Raw genomic sequence first — 13,720 nt, forward strand, 5'->3', positions numbered from 1 at the left:
CTGGTGGGGCAAGGCGAATTGGCGTGGTGGATTCTCTAGAGGAATGTGTGCTTGGAGCCTTTCCCCAGCTGTCGGACTCCTACCCAGAACTCATTAATGGTTTTCCAGAATTGCATTAGCTTACTTACATTTTGCTGTAGCAACAGGAATGAGAATAAAAAAATTATGTTCTGTTACGACGCTCTTTTTTCTCAGGTCTGCAGCAAAAGCTCCCCATTTCACATAAGAACAGCCCTGCTGGATCAGGCCCAAGGCCCATCTAGTCCAGCATCCTGTTTCACCCAGATGCTTCTGGAAGCCACAGGCAGGAGTTGAGGGCATGCCCTCCCTCCTGCTGTTACTCCCCTGCAACTGGTACTCAGAGGCATCCTGCCTTTGAGGCTGGAGGTGGCCTATAGCCCTCCGACTAGTAGCCGATGATAGACCTCTTCTCCATGCAGTTATCCAAACCTCTCTTAAAGCCATCCAGGCTGTTGGCTGTCACCACATCTCATGGCAGAGAGTTCCACAAGTTGATTGTGCATTGTGTGGAAAAGTACTTCCGTTTGTTGGTCCTAGATTTCCCGGCAATCCATTTCATGGGATGACCCCTGGTTCAGATGTTATGGGAGAGGGAGAAACATTTCTCTCTATCTACTTCCTCCACACCATGCATGATTTTATAGACCGCTCTCATGTCTCCCCACAATCTTTAAAAAAAACTAAATAGCCCCAGGTGTTGTAGCCTTGCCTCATAAGAAAGGTGCTCTAGGCCCCTGATCATCCTGGTTGCCCTCTTTTTTGCCCTCATTTTGTTTTCTGCAAAATGTGGCCTGGCTTGGGCTGGAGGGAAGCCTCTGGGAGTGAGAGTTGGCATGGATCTTCACCCCACGGTCATCATAGGACCACAGGAAGTTGCCAGATAAAGAGTCAAACCATTGGTCCATCTAGCTCACCAGCTGCCCAGAGCATGGTCTAAGGCAGGGCTGTTCAATGTCACCCCTTCTGCAGATGTTGGCCTACAATTCCCATAATCCCTGGCTATTGACTGCTGGGGATTATGGGAGTTGTTTTTTGCAGTGGGGAAATGGCTTGATTAGCAAACCAGAGGTTACCAGTTCAAATCCCCACTGGTATGTTCTCCAGACTACGGGAAACACCCATATCGGGCAGCAGCGATCTAGGAAGATGCTGAAAGGCATCATCTCATACTGCGCGGGAGGAGGCAATGGTCAACCCCTCCTGCATTCTACCAAAGACAACCACAGGGCTCTGTGGGCGCCAGGAGTCGACACCGACCCAACGGCATACTTCATCTTTGCTAGCTACAAACCAAATCTGAATATGCAAAAAGAATCTGGGGGGAAATGGATCCAGTCCCTTCAGTTGCGGCTCCCCCAAGCTGTTCATTCGGCAGGACCTTGTTGACTCTAACATGGACCCTGCGTTAAGTGGGGTGATCTGAATTAGCCTGGGATAACTGGTCCTGTGGGCAGGCTCTGTGGACACGATCTGATTCCTTACAACACATAAACCCCCAAATAATCCCATTGCTGTCAGTGAGATCTAAGGTAATGAGTTTATCTCAGTTAACCCCAAACGAGTGACTGTGTGAGGAAATCTGCCAGTTGCAATCTTCAAAGCACCGAGAGAGTCAAAGTTGCAGCAGTTTGGGGCATTTCAACCCATGGACGTTTAATTTGTGCTGTAGTTTCTACAGGGAGAGAGAGCCTAGAATTGGGACGGACCTTGGACGTCTTCCCCCTGCTCAGTGCAGGAATCTGCTCCAGCAGATGGCCTTGATTTCCTTGATGTCCAGTCGTCCCCTCGGCTAAGCAGGGTCCACCCTGGTTTGCATTTGAATGGGAGACTCCATGTGTGAGCACTATAAGATATTCCCCTTCTTAGGGGATGGAGCCACTCTGGGAAGAGCGTCTACATGCTTGCATGCAGAAGGTTCCAGGTCCACCCCTGGCATCCCCAAGAGAGGCCTGAGAGAGACTCCTGCCTGCAACCTTGGAGAAGCTGCTGCCAGTCTGTGTAGACAATACTGAGCTAGATGGACCAAAGGTCTGACTTGGTATAAGGCTACTTTCTATGTAACCTCCCATGAAAGAAGACCCAACATGGCATGAGGCAGGCTGTTCCACAGTCCAACAGGTCTTACAGCTAGGAAGTTCATCCTAATGTCTAGCCTAAATCTGCTTCCTTGTCATTTCGGCCCACTGCTTCTAGTCCTCAGAGAGCACGTCCACTACTCCTCTTCTGTGATAACCCCTCAGATATTTGAAGATGGCTGTCATTATCTCCCCTCCATCATCTCTTTTCCAGGCTCAGTGATGCATTTCTGTTCCATCTCTTCTCTCCTTCGGAAGAGACCCGACATTTCCCTCACAGAGAGAGCTACAGCTACCAAGGGTTTGAACTTGGGTCTCCATCAGTGTTCCTTGTGACAGGGAGTCCCAGATGATGTTGACTACAACTCCCATCATCCCCAGCCACAAGTGGCCTTTAGCAAGGGGTGATGGGAGTTGTAGTCAGCCACATCTGGGAATCCCTGTTACAGGGAGCACTGGTCTCTATAATATAACCCTGAATCTGTTGCACTAGCTTCTATCTCTGAGGTAAGAGCAGTGATATTGTATTAATGTATTTATACTCCTTTAAGTCCTTCACACTTATTATGTAAAAACAGATAATACCTTGTAAAAACGTTGTTTAAAATGTTGTTCAAAGCACGTTACAAACAAACAACACTGAGGCTGAAACGTTTGTTTTTAATATGCTTTTAACAGCATTTCTAACAATGTTTTTACAAGGTCTTTACATCTGTTTTGACGTAATAAAATTTGAAAGTCTGAAAGGAATAATTGGAAGTCACCTTAAATATGCATGTGGCATCGCCAGCTTATCAATGTGTTTATTTATGTGTTTATTTATTGCATTCATATTGCACCCCGCACACAATCTCTGGGTGGCTTACAAATTAAAACACAACAATTAAAACCTTAAATCACAGGAAAAAAATTAAAATAACCATCAGAAAAATGTTAAAATATTATAAACTAAAAGCCTGCTAAAATACGTGCATTTTCAAGAGCCGCATAAAAACAGCCAGAGATGGGGAGATTCCGATTTCATCTGGAAGCATGTTCCAGAGCCCTGGGGCAGCCCCAGAGAAGTCATCAGAAGAGCCCGGCTGGATCAGGCCCAAGGAGGCCTCTCTAGTCCAGCATCCTGTTTCACACAGTGGCCCACCCGATGCCTCTGGGGAGTCCACAGGGATGTGTCAGTTTGGGGTCACCAAACCCCAAAGTGGCAACTAAAACTGGACCTCCCCCAATAATCTTAATTGGCGGCATTTGTGAAGAAGATACTCTTTTAAGTATCCCGAATGGCTTGGACCCAAGGTAAAGATGCGATTTCCCCCCACCGAAATGAAACTGTGGCACATATCCAAAGGGAAAAGCAATTGCTAAGTTGGTGGGGCTTACCCAGAGCTTGGGATTTGGACCCAAATGTCCTAAATATGTTCATTTTCACACTTTCCCGCCTGCCTGTCTTTTTTAGAAACTTTTATTTCAGGGCGGCTGTTTTTGGCTCTAAGCTGGAAGCAAACTCTCTCTCTCTGCAGATGGAGACCGAAATGGTTGCTTGGTTTGAGTTCTTGTTTTTTTTTTCTCCTGACAGCAAGTGGGACATAGAAAGCTGCCATATACCGAGTCAGACCCTGGGTCCATCTCGCTCAGAATTGCCTTACCCAGACTGGCAGCAGCTTCTCCGAGGTTGCAGGCAGGAGTCTCTCTCAGCCCTCTCTTGGTGATGCTGCCAAGGAGAGGACTGGGAACTTGAGATTGAATGTTGGCGACGAGAGACCCATTTGTGAGCTTAGGGCCTTCTTTCAAAATGCCTCTCTGGCTTTTGCGAAGGACACACTGAATCTGCACCTGTTAGCTTGAGTTGGGCAAAGACAGACCATTGCTGTGACAGCCCACGCTGAAGACAGGTTGCTAGCTTCTTTGCATGGAGTGAAACAGAAGCACTGTTACCAGATATAGGCTATAGAAATGGGGCACTGTTGCCAGCATTCCTCCTAACAGGGAATTCCAGATGTTGTTGACTATAACCCCCGGAATCCCCAGCTGCGATGGCCTTAGACTGGGAATAATGGGAGTTGTAGTCAACAATGTAGTTGACCCCTGGCGCCCACAGTGCCCTGTGGTTTTTCTCGGGTAGAATACAGGAGGGGTTGACCACTGCTGCCTCCTGCGCAGTATGAGATGAGGCCTTTCCGCATCTTCCTAGATTGCTGCTGCCTGATCTTGCACCAGCGGGGATTCGAACTGGCAACCTTCTGCTAAATGCTGTTAGTCAAGCATCTCCCTGCTGTGCCACTTAAGGTGACTTGAGTTGGGCATTCTGCACTTGTGCCCAAATCAAACTTGGCTTGGCCTAGGGGGGCCCAAACCTGTATCCTTGTTCGATGGACTAGTGCGGTCTGAAAGGGGCATCGTGCACAGAGTCGCTCTCACCCCAGACTTTGGGGCCAAAGTCCAGGGCCTCCACAGCCCCCAGGACCGCCTCCCCCCCAAATCCTCTTTAGTCTGGCCCAGGTGGTATTGTGGTCGCCCGGAGGAGCATGAGGATGCTTAATTTGCAGGGGAGGGGGGCCTCTAAAGGCCTTTCGGTCCAGGCTCCAAAAGGATCTAGGTGCACGTCTGATCATGCAAAAGCAATAATTGTGGTTCTGTGTGATGTCTGGGCCACATCTGCATCTCCAGCTGCTTTGCTGCCCATTTTTCCTCTCCATAGCCGGCAGTCGCTCCAATGGCAATGGATCTCTTTGCCTTCAAGCCACCGCAGGAGTCACGTCGTGACCGTGATATATAGCAGGCGCATGGAGCTTGCACTCTGACTCTTGACCACCATAAAGAAGCTGTGGGCAAGCATCTCATGATCTGCCAGAGCAAAAGCCTCTGCCTCGACACTCTCAAATCCTGGAGCATCGCAGGCGATGGTGTTTTTAAACCACCCAAATTTGACACATTTTGAGACTGGGCAAGATGAGCAGCTTTTTGTGTAAATAAGGTAGAAGAAAGAGGAGGAGGATTCTAGGAAGAAAATGGCCTTGAGGGTTAGGGCTGCCAGTTTTCTGCAAGGATTTGTCTTTGGGGAAGGAACACAGGAAGCTGCCATTTACCGAGTCAGACCATTGGTCTATCTAGCTCAGTATTGTCTTCACAGACTGGCAGCGGCTTCTCCAAGGTTGCAGGCAGGGGTCTCTCCTAGCCCTATCTGGAGATACCAGGGAGGAGACTTCCAGCCCTACTGGATCAGGCCCAAGGAAGCCCATCTGTGTGCCTTCCTCATTTTCAGTCCTGTGTGAATTAAAAGCTAGCTTGGAGGAGGGGAAAGCTGATCACATTTAATTAATTAGTTAGTTATTTTTATTTTTATTTTTATTGCATTTCTGCCCCACTCTTCCTCCAAGGAGCCCAGAGTGGTGTACATGCTTATGTTTATCCTCAAAACAGCCCCATCAGGTAGGGTAGGTTGAGAGATACATGACTGGCCCAAAGTCACCTAGTGAGCTTCATGGGGATTTAAACTCCCAAATGAAGCTAGAAGCTACCCATATCTGGCTGTTTTTAAGCAACACTTGAAAACACACCTATTTTATCAGGCTTTTAGTTTCTAATGTTTTCGAGATTTAGAGCAGGGTTTTGGTCCCCTGCTAACTGAGCAACGAGGCACCTTTTAAAGTGGTGGTTCTCTTATATTTAGCAAGGGGAGAGCAACTGGCCCTCTCCATTCCCAGCACAGCATCCCTCCAGTGGCTGTTGCTGGTGTCTCTCTTCTGTTTCTTTTTTTTAGAGTGTGAGTCCTTTGAGGGACTGGGAGCTATTTAATTTATCTATTTATTTGTTTATTGATTGATTGATATCTATGTAAAGCGCTTTGGGAATTTTTTGTTGAAAAGTGATATATAAATATCCACCGCATTCATACTGGTGATTATTTTGCTTTGTTTTATATGATTTTAGTTGTTAACTGTTGAGTTTTTCATTGTAAATCCCCCAAGAGATTTTATATGGGACAGTATTGAAATGTGATAAATAAGTAAATAAAATATGCTGGATAAAAGTGTGGGATAGGATAGAACACTTGTCTGACCCAGTTAACAATCCATGTGGTGTGTCTTTTTCCAGCCCTCTTTGCAAACGACTCTGGGGGCCAAGCCCTGTTTGGGAGCGAAGCCACGCCCCCTGCATCTGACATTAGATGCAGGGGGTGTGGCTGGGCTACCAGGCATGGCCCTTGATTACCGGTGGCCCGGGTTCTTTGAACCCGTCCGCTCAATGGTGGCTCCACCCCTGATTCCAGTGTTGAAAGGAAGGTTAAACTTGCCCAGTTACTTGCTCTGTGGGACGCTGATGTGTGTGTGTTTCCCCCAATTTGGGGGGCTGTCATGATCTGCTGGTGATTCCTGTGTGTTTCCAAACAAAGCCTCCCCGTCTCCCTTCTGTTTTGTTTGGAACATTTCAGGCAAATTAGCTCTGTTGGAATGAGGGAATCATTATCGTTATCATCCTCGTAAAAATCTCTTCTGTTTTGCCACGAGAGAGGCTGAACAGGGGCTTCTCTTTCAAAAGCATTTCAAGCTGTATCTATGGAAACCGGTAGCAATTTCAGTGGTGGAAATTTTCTTTCTATCATGGATGCAAGGTGGTGGGAGGGGGACACCTGGAAATGTTCACTGGTCTTATGAAAATGCATTTCCTTGGCTTTAAAATTCCTATTTTTCTCTCTGTACCGGAGCCAGGTAAGACAGGAAGGCAGTTTGGATAAGGAGCACTCGGGAAGGGCTGTTGTAGACTAGAGACTACATAGGAAGCTCATCTTGTAGTGGCAAGCATTTGCTAAGCAGGGTCCATGCTGGTTTGCATTTGAATGGGTGAGTATATGTGTGAGCAGTGCACTGCAAGATATTGCCTTTAGGAGATGGGGCTGCAAGGTTCCAAGTTCCCTCCATGGCAGCATCTCCAAGATAGGGCTGAGAGACATTTCTGCCTGCAACCTTGGAGAAACCACTGCCAGCCTGTGTAGACCAGGGATTCTCAACATTGGACCCCCAGATGTTATTGGACTTCAACTCCCATAATCCTCAACTAAAGGCCACTGGGGCTGGGGATTATGGGAGTTGAAGTCCAGTAACGTCTGGGGACCCAACACTGAGAATCCCTGGTGTAGACAATACTGAGCTAGATGGGCCTATGGTCTGACTTAGTATATGGCAGCTTCCGATGTTCCTATGATCAGTGCAGCAAAGGAGTAATTGTGCCTAAGAAACGACACCAGTCCACACTCTCGCAGTAGCATTTTTGGACTAGCTGGACCTTCTCCTTTCCAAATTATAGTCCTACCAAAATGAAAGAGCTGGTCTTGCGGTAAAGGTAAAAGTTGTGCCCTCGAGTAGATGTCGACTTGTGGTGCCCACAGAGCCCTGTGGTTGTCTTGGGTAGAATACAGGAGGGGTTGACCATTGGCTCCTCCCACACAGTCTGAGATGATGCCTTTCAGCATCTTCCTATATCGCTGCTGCCCAATATGGTACCAGTGGGGATTCGAACCAGCAACCTTCCACTTGTTAGTCAAGCATTTCCCTGCTGCGCCCCTTAAGGTGGCTGGTCTTGTGAAGTGTGCCGTCGAGTCGATGTCGACTCCCGGCGCCCACAGAGCCCTGTGGTTGTCTTGGGTAGAATACAGGAGGGGTTGACCATTGCCTCCTCCCGCGCAGTATGAGATGATGCCTTTCAGCATAGCAAGCATGAAATGTCCCCTTTGCTAAGCTGGGTCCTCTCTGGTTTGCATTTGAATGGGAGACGACATGTAAGCACTGTAAGATCTTCCCCTTAGGGGATAGGGCCGCTCTGCAAAGAGCATCTGCCTGCTTGCATGCAGGGAGTTTCAAGCACCTCCAAAGTAGGGCTGGGAGAGATTCCTGCCTGCAGCCTTGGAGAAGCCGCTGCCAGTCTGGGTAGACCAGACCTGCTCAACTTTGGCCCTCCTACAGATGTTGGCCTACAACTTCCATAATCCCTGGCTATTGGCCACTGTGGCTGGATATAATGGGAGTTGTAGTCCAAACACATCTGGGGGGGCCAATGTTGAGCAGCCCTGCCTTAGGGGAAGGGCCATCGTTCGGCGGAAGAGCACCTGCCTGCTTGCATACAGAAGGTCCCAAGTTCCCTCCCTGGCCTCTCCCATCTCCTGCCTGCAGCCTTGGAAAAGCTGCTGCCAGCCAGTGCAGACAATACTGAGCTAGACGAGTGAAGGTTCAGACACAGTATAAGGCAGCTTCTCCAGCCGGTCAAGCCACTCAGGATCGTAGGTTTCAAAGAGTGGGCACCACCACAGCACTCAGAGCAGAGCTTCATCTGACAGCCCGAGCCCATGAAGCCTCCCTAACATACTTTGCATAAGTAATCAAGCTATGAGCTGGAAAGGGAGGAGAGCCGGCCTTGTGGTAGCGAGCATGAATTGCCCCCTTTGCTAAGCAGAGTCCACCCTGGTTTGCATTTGAATGGGAGACTACATGTGAGCACTGGAAGAGATTCCCCTCAGGGGATGGAGCCGCTCTGGGTAGAGCAGAAGGTTACAAGTTCCCTCCCTGGAGCATCTCCAAGATCGGGCTGAGAGAGAGATTCCTGCCTGCAACTTTGGAGAAGCTGCTGCCAGTCTGGGTAGACAATACTGAGCGAGATGGAGCAAGGATCTGACTCAATATATGGCAGCTTCCCATGTTCCTATTCCTGCCCTGAGCAAGGGGGTGGACCTTCAAGGTTCCTTCTAGCTCTTTTGCCATTTAGCTCTCGTGCCAAATACCCACGATTATGCTCCACAAACTTGTCCAATCCGGTTTATAAAGCCATTTAAAGCAGTAACTATGGCCGCATCTTACGGCTGCAAATTCCAAACGTGGGAAGGGGTGGCAGAAATAGAGGTGAAGGGAGTGATCCTTCCTCCTCCCTCTTCTAGATCCAGGGAGCAATGCAATTTATTTTCTCCCATTTCAATAGCTGATTTAAGTGCTGCCCTGATATCTTTCTGACAGGCCTTCTTTAAATTAAAAACTAAACAAAAACACTGGGTGGGGGTGGAAATCACTTTTATGTCGGGAGCAAAAGCTCAGCAGGGGAATAATTTGGATTTTTTTTTTTAAGAATAGGAAGAAGAATGCATTAAACTTTGCCCCAGAAGTTTAAAATCACAACAACAAAGACATCTGCAGACTTAGCCACTGGTTAGAGAGAAAGGAAAATAAAGCCACGTACTGGCAGTTATTAAAGTAGCCTTTTAGGTGTCTCCATTCAGATTAAGACAAAGGATCCGGTGAAGGCAGTAATGATTATTTCCTTGGGGCTTTTCATTTCAACAAAAGAAAACAATTTTTTATCTGCGGGGGGGGGTGGCTTTACTGCTCACTGGAGAGCCCGCTCTCCAGGGTTTTCTGGAATGGGTTAGAAGTTATGTAACTGACAGCTGAAAAAGCCTTTCTCTTTCTAATTTTTTTAAAAAAGGTCACTGGTTTCTCAGGTATTAGCCAGAAACAGCTGTGGGATAAATAAACCTGGCATTTGACTTGCTGGCAATAGCTGGTCTTGTGGTAGCAAGCAGGATGTGTCCCCTTTGCTAAGCAGGAACCACCCTGGTTTGCATTTGAATGGGAATCTACATGTGTGAGCACTGTGAGATATTCCCAGTAGGGGAGGGGAAAATGCTTGCATGCAGAAGGTTCCAAGTCCTCTCCTTGGAAGCATCTCCAGAGGGGGCTGAGAGAGACTCCTGCCTGCAGTCTTGGAGAAGCCGCTGCCAGTCTTTGTAGACAATACTGAGCTTGATGGACCAGTAATCTGACTCAGCAGAAGGCAGTTTCCTTTGTCTGTTTGTTTTTAGGAGGAGAAGGGCTGGTCTTGTGGTAGCGAGCATGACTTGTCTCCTTTGCTAAGCAGAGTCTGCCCTGGTTTGCATGTGAATGTGAGACTTCATGTGAGCACTGTAAGATCTTCCCCTTCACGGATGGGGCCGCTCTGGGAAGAGCATCTGCCTGCTTGCATGCAGAAGGTTCCAAGTTCCTTTCCTGGCAGCATCTCCAAGATTGGACTGGGAGAGACTCCTACTGCCTGTAACCTCGGAGAAGCCGCTGCCAGTCTGGGTAGACAATACTGAGCTCAATGGACCAACTTCTGACTCTGTATAAGGTAAAGTGTGCCATCAAGTCGATTTCGACTCCTGGCACCCACATAGCCCTGCGGTTAGGGTTAGGGTTAGAATACAACCCTGGTATTCCTGGTAGAATACAGGAAGAGTTGACCATTGCCTCCTCCCGTGCACTATGAGATGATGCCTTTCAGCATCTTCCTATATCGCTGCTGCCTGATATAGGTGTTTCCCATAGTCTGGGAAACATACCAGCATGGATTCGAACCGGCAACCTTCTTCTTGTTAGTCAAGCATTTCCCCTCTGCGCCGCTGTATAAGGTAGCTTCCTATTATGCTTTGTCTCTGCAGGGCTTGGAGAAAGCCTTTCTGTTCATGATTGTTGCAAACGTCAAGGTCTTAACAACATCCAAAGATCCTTGCTGGATCAGGCCCAAGGAGGCCCATCTAGTCCAGCATCCTGTTTTTCACAGTGGCCCACCAGATGCCTCTGAGATGCCCAGAGGCAGGAAATGGAGACAGACCCCTCCTGTCTTTGCTCCCCTGTAACTGGTATTACTGCAATCGTAACATCTCATACACTTTATCAGGTCTCTCAGTTATCAATATCAACGTTATCAATCCAGAATGATGACCCAGATGAATTTCAGCATTTTATGAGACAGCTTTCCAAATCTGGCTATAACAAGCAGGCAAGATCTTAACATCATTTCTTTGATGGGTAGAAAAGTATTAAATCTTGCCAAATCACAAAAAGAGATTTGATTGCCCCGTTCAAAGATGCAGCATTTAATTTATTTTAAATTAAAGATCCGTTCGATGCAGGGTTAATTTCTCAGCTGTAGCTATAAACCAAAGCCTATTACACCCTTCATCAAAAGACGATATTCCATGCTTCCAGTTTTTAGCTGTCACCGTTCTAAATTATCAACCCCAGCAAGTTTCCAACCTACGGAAACCCTGTTAGGTTTCCCAGGACGGCACCCTGTTTTGGTGACGTGTTTTCTCGTAGCCCTGCCTGACATAAAATGCACTGAGTGAGTTCAAGACATTCTGCAGCAAACGTTTAACAAAGGCGCATCACAGTCAAGGAAGCGAAAGGCCAGCTGGGAGTTTCCCGGATCGCCTTTACGGGATACTGAATGGATGCACCTGGCATCCATCCAACAGAAGAGAAGGTTAGGGCAACATAGGACGCCCTTGGACCAAAATGCAAGCATTTGCCAGAGTGCTTAGTGTTTATCGCTGCTTCTCGGGAAATCAAGCTGCCAGAGCAGAATCCCTTCATAGGTCCTTAATCAAGGGTAAAATTAATGATTCGGGCGAATCCCTATAAAAATCACAGTATCATAAAACATTACCCACATTCTCTATGGCCCGTGTACTACATGGACAGTAACCTTCAGAATAAGGAATCCCAACATATCTACCATAGAAGACTGCTGAAGGCAACACGTCAAAGCGGGCCAGCCCAAATGCTGTACGACATTTGGCAGTTCTTAGGGCTTGACAATAATCAGTTGGCTTGGTGCTAAAAGCATGTCTCCATGAGTTAAGTCATTTTGGGGCCTTGCTTCTCTTCTGTCACCATTCCATATCCACTATTTTTGGCTTTGCAGCCTTTTTTGCTTGTTCGTAACCCATGCTTTGCAGCGCTTCAAGGGGAAAGCCATGAAAGGTGAGCTTTTCTTTAACAACTGAGTTTCCACTGTGACTGGAAACTCTCTTCAAGCATCCGTGGGGCCAGACCCATTGGTGAGAATACCACCTTCAGCCAATAGTTAAGGGTAGTAATCCAGATGCGGGTTTCCACTCGCACGACTCCCAATTCCAATCTTAATGCTGTGTTAGAGACACATTTAGGGGCTTGCAGAATTGATCTCAGAAACTTAGATTGTACTGTCTCTATCTGGGCAAGGTTGAAGTAAGGGCCTGACTGTGCACCATCTAGTAGCTCTGCCACTACTTTTGCCTCAAATAATTTCAAAAACGCAGGGACATATCGCCCTCCTTTGGTATGATAGTAGCAAACCCCTCACCCCTGCTAACTTGGCAAAGAGGAACCTTTTAACGTGGCGATTCTCTTTATTGAGCAGGGGGAGAGTAACTGGCCCTATCCAACCCCAGCACAACATCCCTCCAGTGACTGTTGCTGGGGTCTCTCTTCTGTTTCATTTTAGACTGTGAGCCCTTTGGGGACAGGGAGCCCTTATTTATTTATTTATTATTTCTCTGTGTAAAAGTAGTTCAAACCGCCTTGAGCCATTTTTGAAAAGGCGGTATAGAAATTGAATTAATAATAATAATAATAATAATAATAATAATAATAATAAAATTACAAAAAGCAACTTTACTGGGAACAGCCTATATTTTGCGATGATATCTATAATAACCAACAATATTGACGATAAAATTCAGCCATCCCAGGTCCTTGGGAAGGACTCGATGTCTGGATAAAACAAACCAGTCAATAACACCTGTCTGACTGTGTAAACAAGAAATAATAATAATATATAATGGCTGAGGCACTCCTCTGTGCTACTTGTGAAGGTGTGCATCTCTCCAACCTGAAGAATGGAAGGTTATTCCTAGATAGTTAAAACAGTGTACCTGGTCTATTTTGTTGCCATTGATGTGCCAGCTAGTGTCTTTAACTCTCCTCGCAAAGTCATTATTTTCATCTTTTGATAATGTATCAGCAGCTTTCCCTCCTCACAGAATTGTGCAAAGGATTTTAGAGCTCTTCGAAGCCCTACCACAGACCGTGAAAGAATAACCATATCATCGGCGTACAAAAGAAGTGAGACATGCCTGTGTGCTAATTTAGGCGGGTGGGACTCTTTTTTATCAAGATGTTGTACTACTGAGTTGATATATAATAATAGGGCAAGCACATCCCCTTGTTTGACTCCTCACATTGTAGGGATTGAATCAGTTCGTTGACCCTGAATGCCACATCTGTCTCTCAGTTTGGTATTATTACGCAGCCTATATATCAGCAATAGGAGTTGTGTATCAACGTTAGTTAACAATAGTTTCTTCCATAACCTCTCTCTAGGGATGGAGTCAAAAGCAGACTTTAGATCTACAAAGGCCGCATAAAGTGGGATCTTAAAACCATGTGCATGTTTCTCCACTAGATGTTGCAAAATCATTGCTTGATCTATTGTAGATCTTCCTGTCCTAAATCCGGCTTGTTCTTCAGCTAGAAGGTTGTTATCTTCTATCCAATCATAGAACTTCACAAATAGCTGCTTTGTGTAAAGCTTGCTGACCACATTCAAAAGACTGTATACAACGGGTATAGCCACAAAACGCACAGATGCAGTAACGAAGAGAAATTTGCACCATAAGCCTGAGCAACGCCTGGTACTCAAAGCTAACATTATATAAATCTTAATAGGTAGGGATTCAGTAAGTATTCATCAAAAGACCTTAAAAATAAAAGTATGTCTAATTATCTAATTCACAGATGCATAATATAGGGTTACTGTAAGTAATCCTTTGATGTACATATCAG

The 13,720-nt window shown here is 46.6% G+C and overlaps 2 protein-coding genes across 8 annotated transcripts in view; one reads left to right on the forward strand and one right to left on the reverse strand.

Moving 5' to 3' along the window:
* Positions 1-13,720, reverse strand: part of DBH (dopamine beta-hydroxylase) — a 148,668-nt gene that overhangs the window by 96,697 nt on the left and 38,251 nt on the right. The window lies entirely within an intron of this gene.
* The window catches only part of FAM163B (family with sequence similarity 163 member B), a 70,424-nt gene that overhangs the window by 20,636 nt on the left and 36,068 nt on the right, over positions 1-13,720 (forward strand). The gene's annotated exons all lie outside the window — the stretch shown is intronic.

This window comes from Hemicordylus capensis, chromosome 17 (assembly GCF_027244095.1).
Source record: "Hemicordylus capensis ecotype Gifberg chromosome 17, rHemCap1.1.pri, whole genome shotgun sequence".
Taxonomy (NCBI): Eukaryota; Metazoa; Chordata; class Lepidosauria; order Squamata; family Cordylidae; genus Hemicordylus; species Hemicordylus capensis.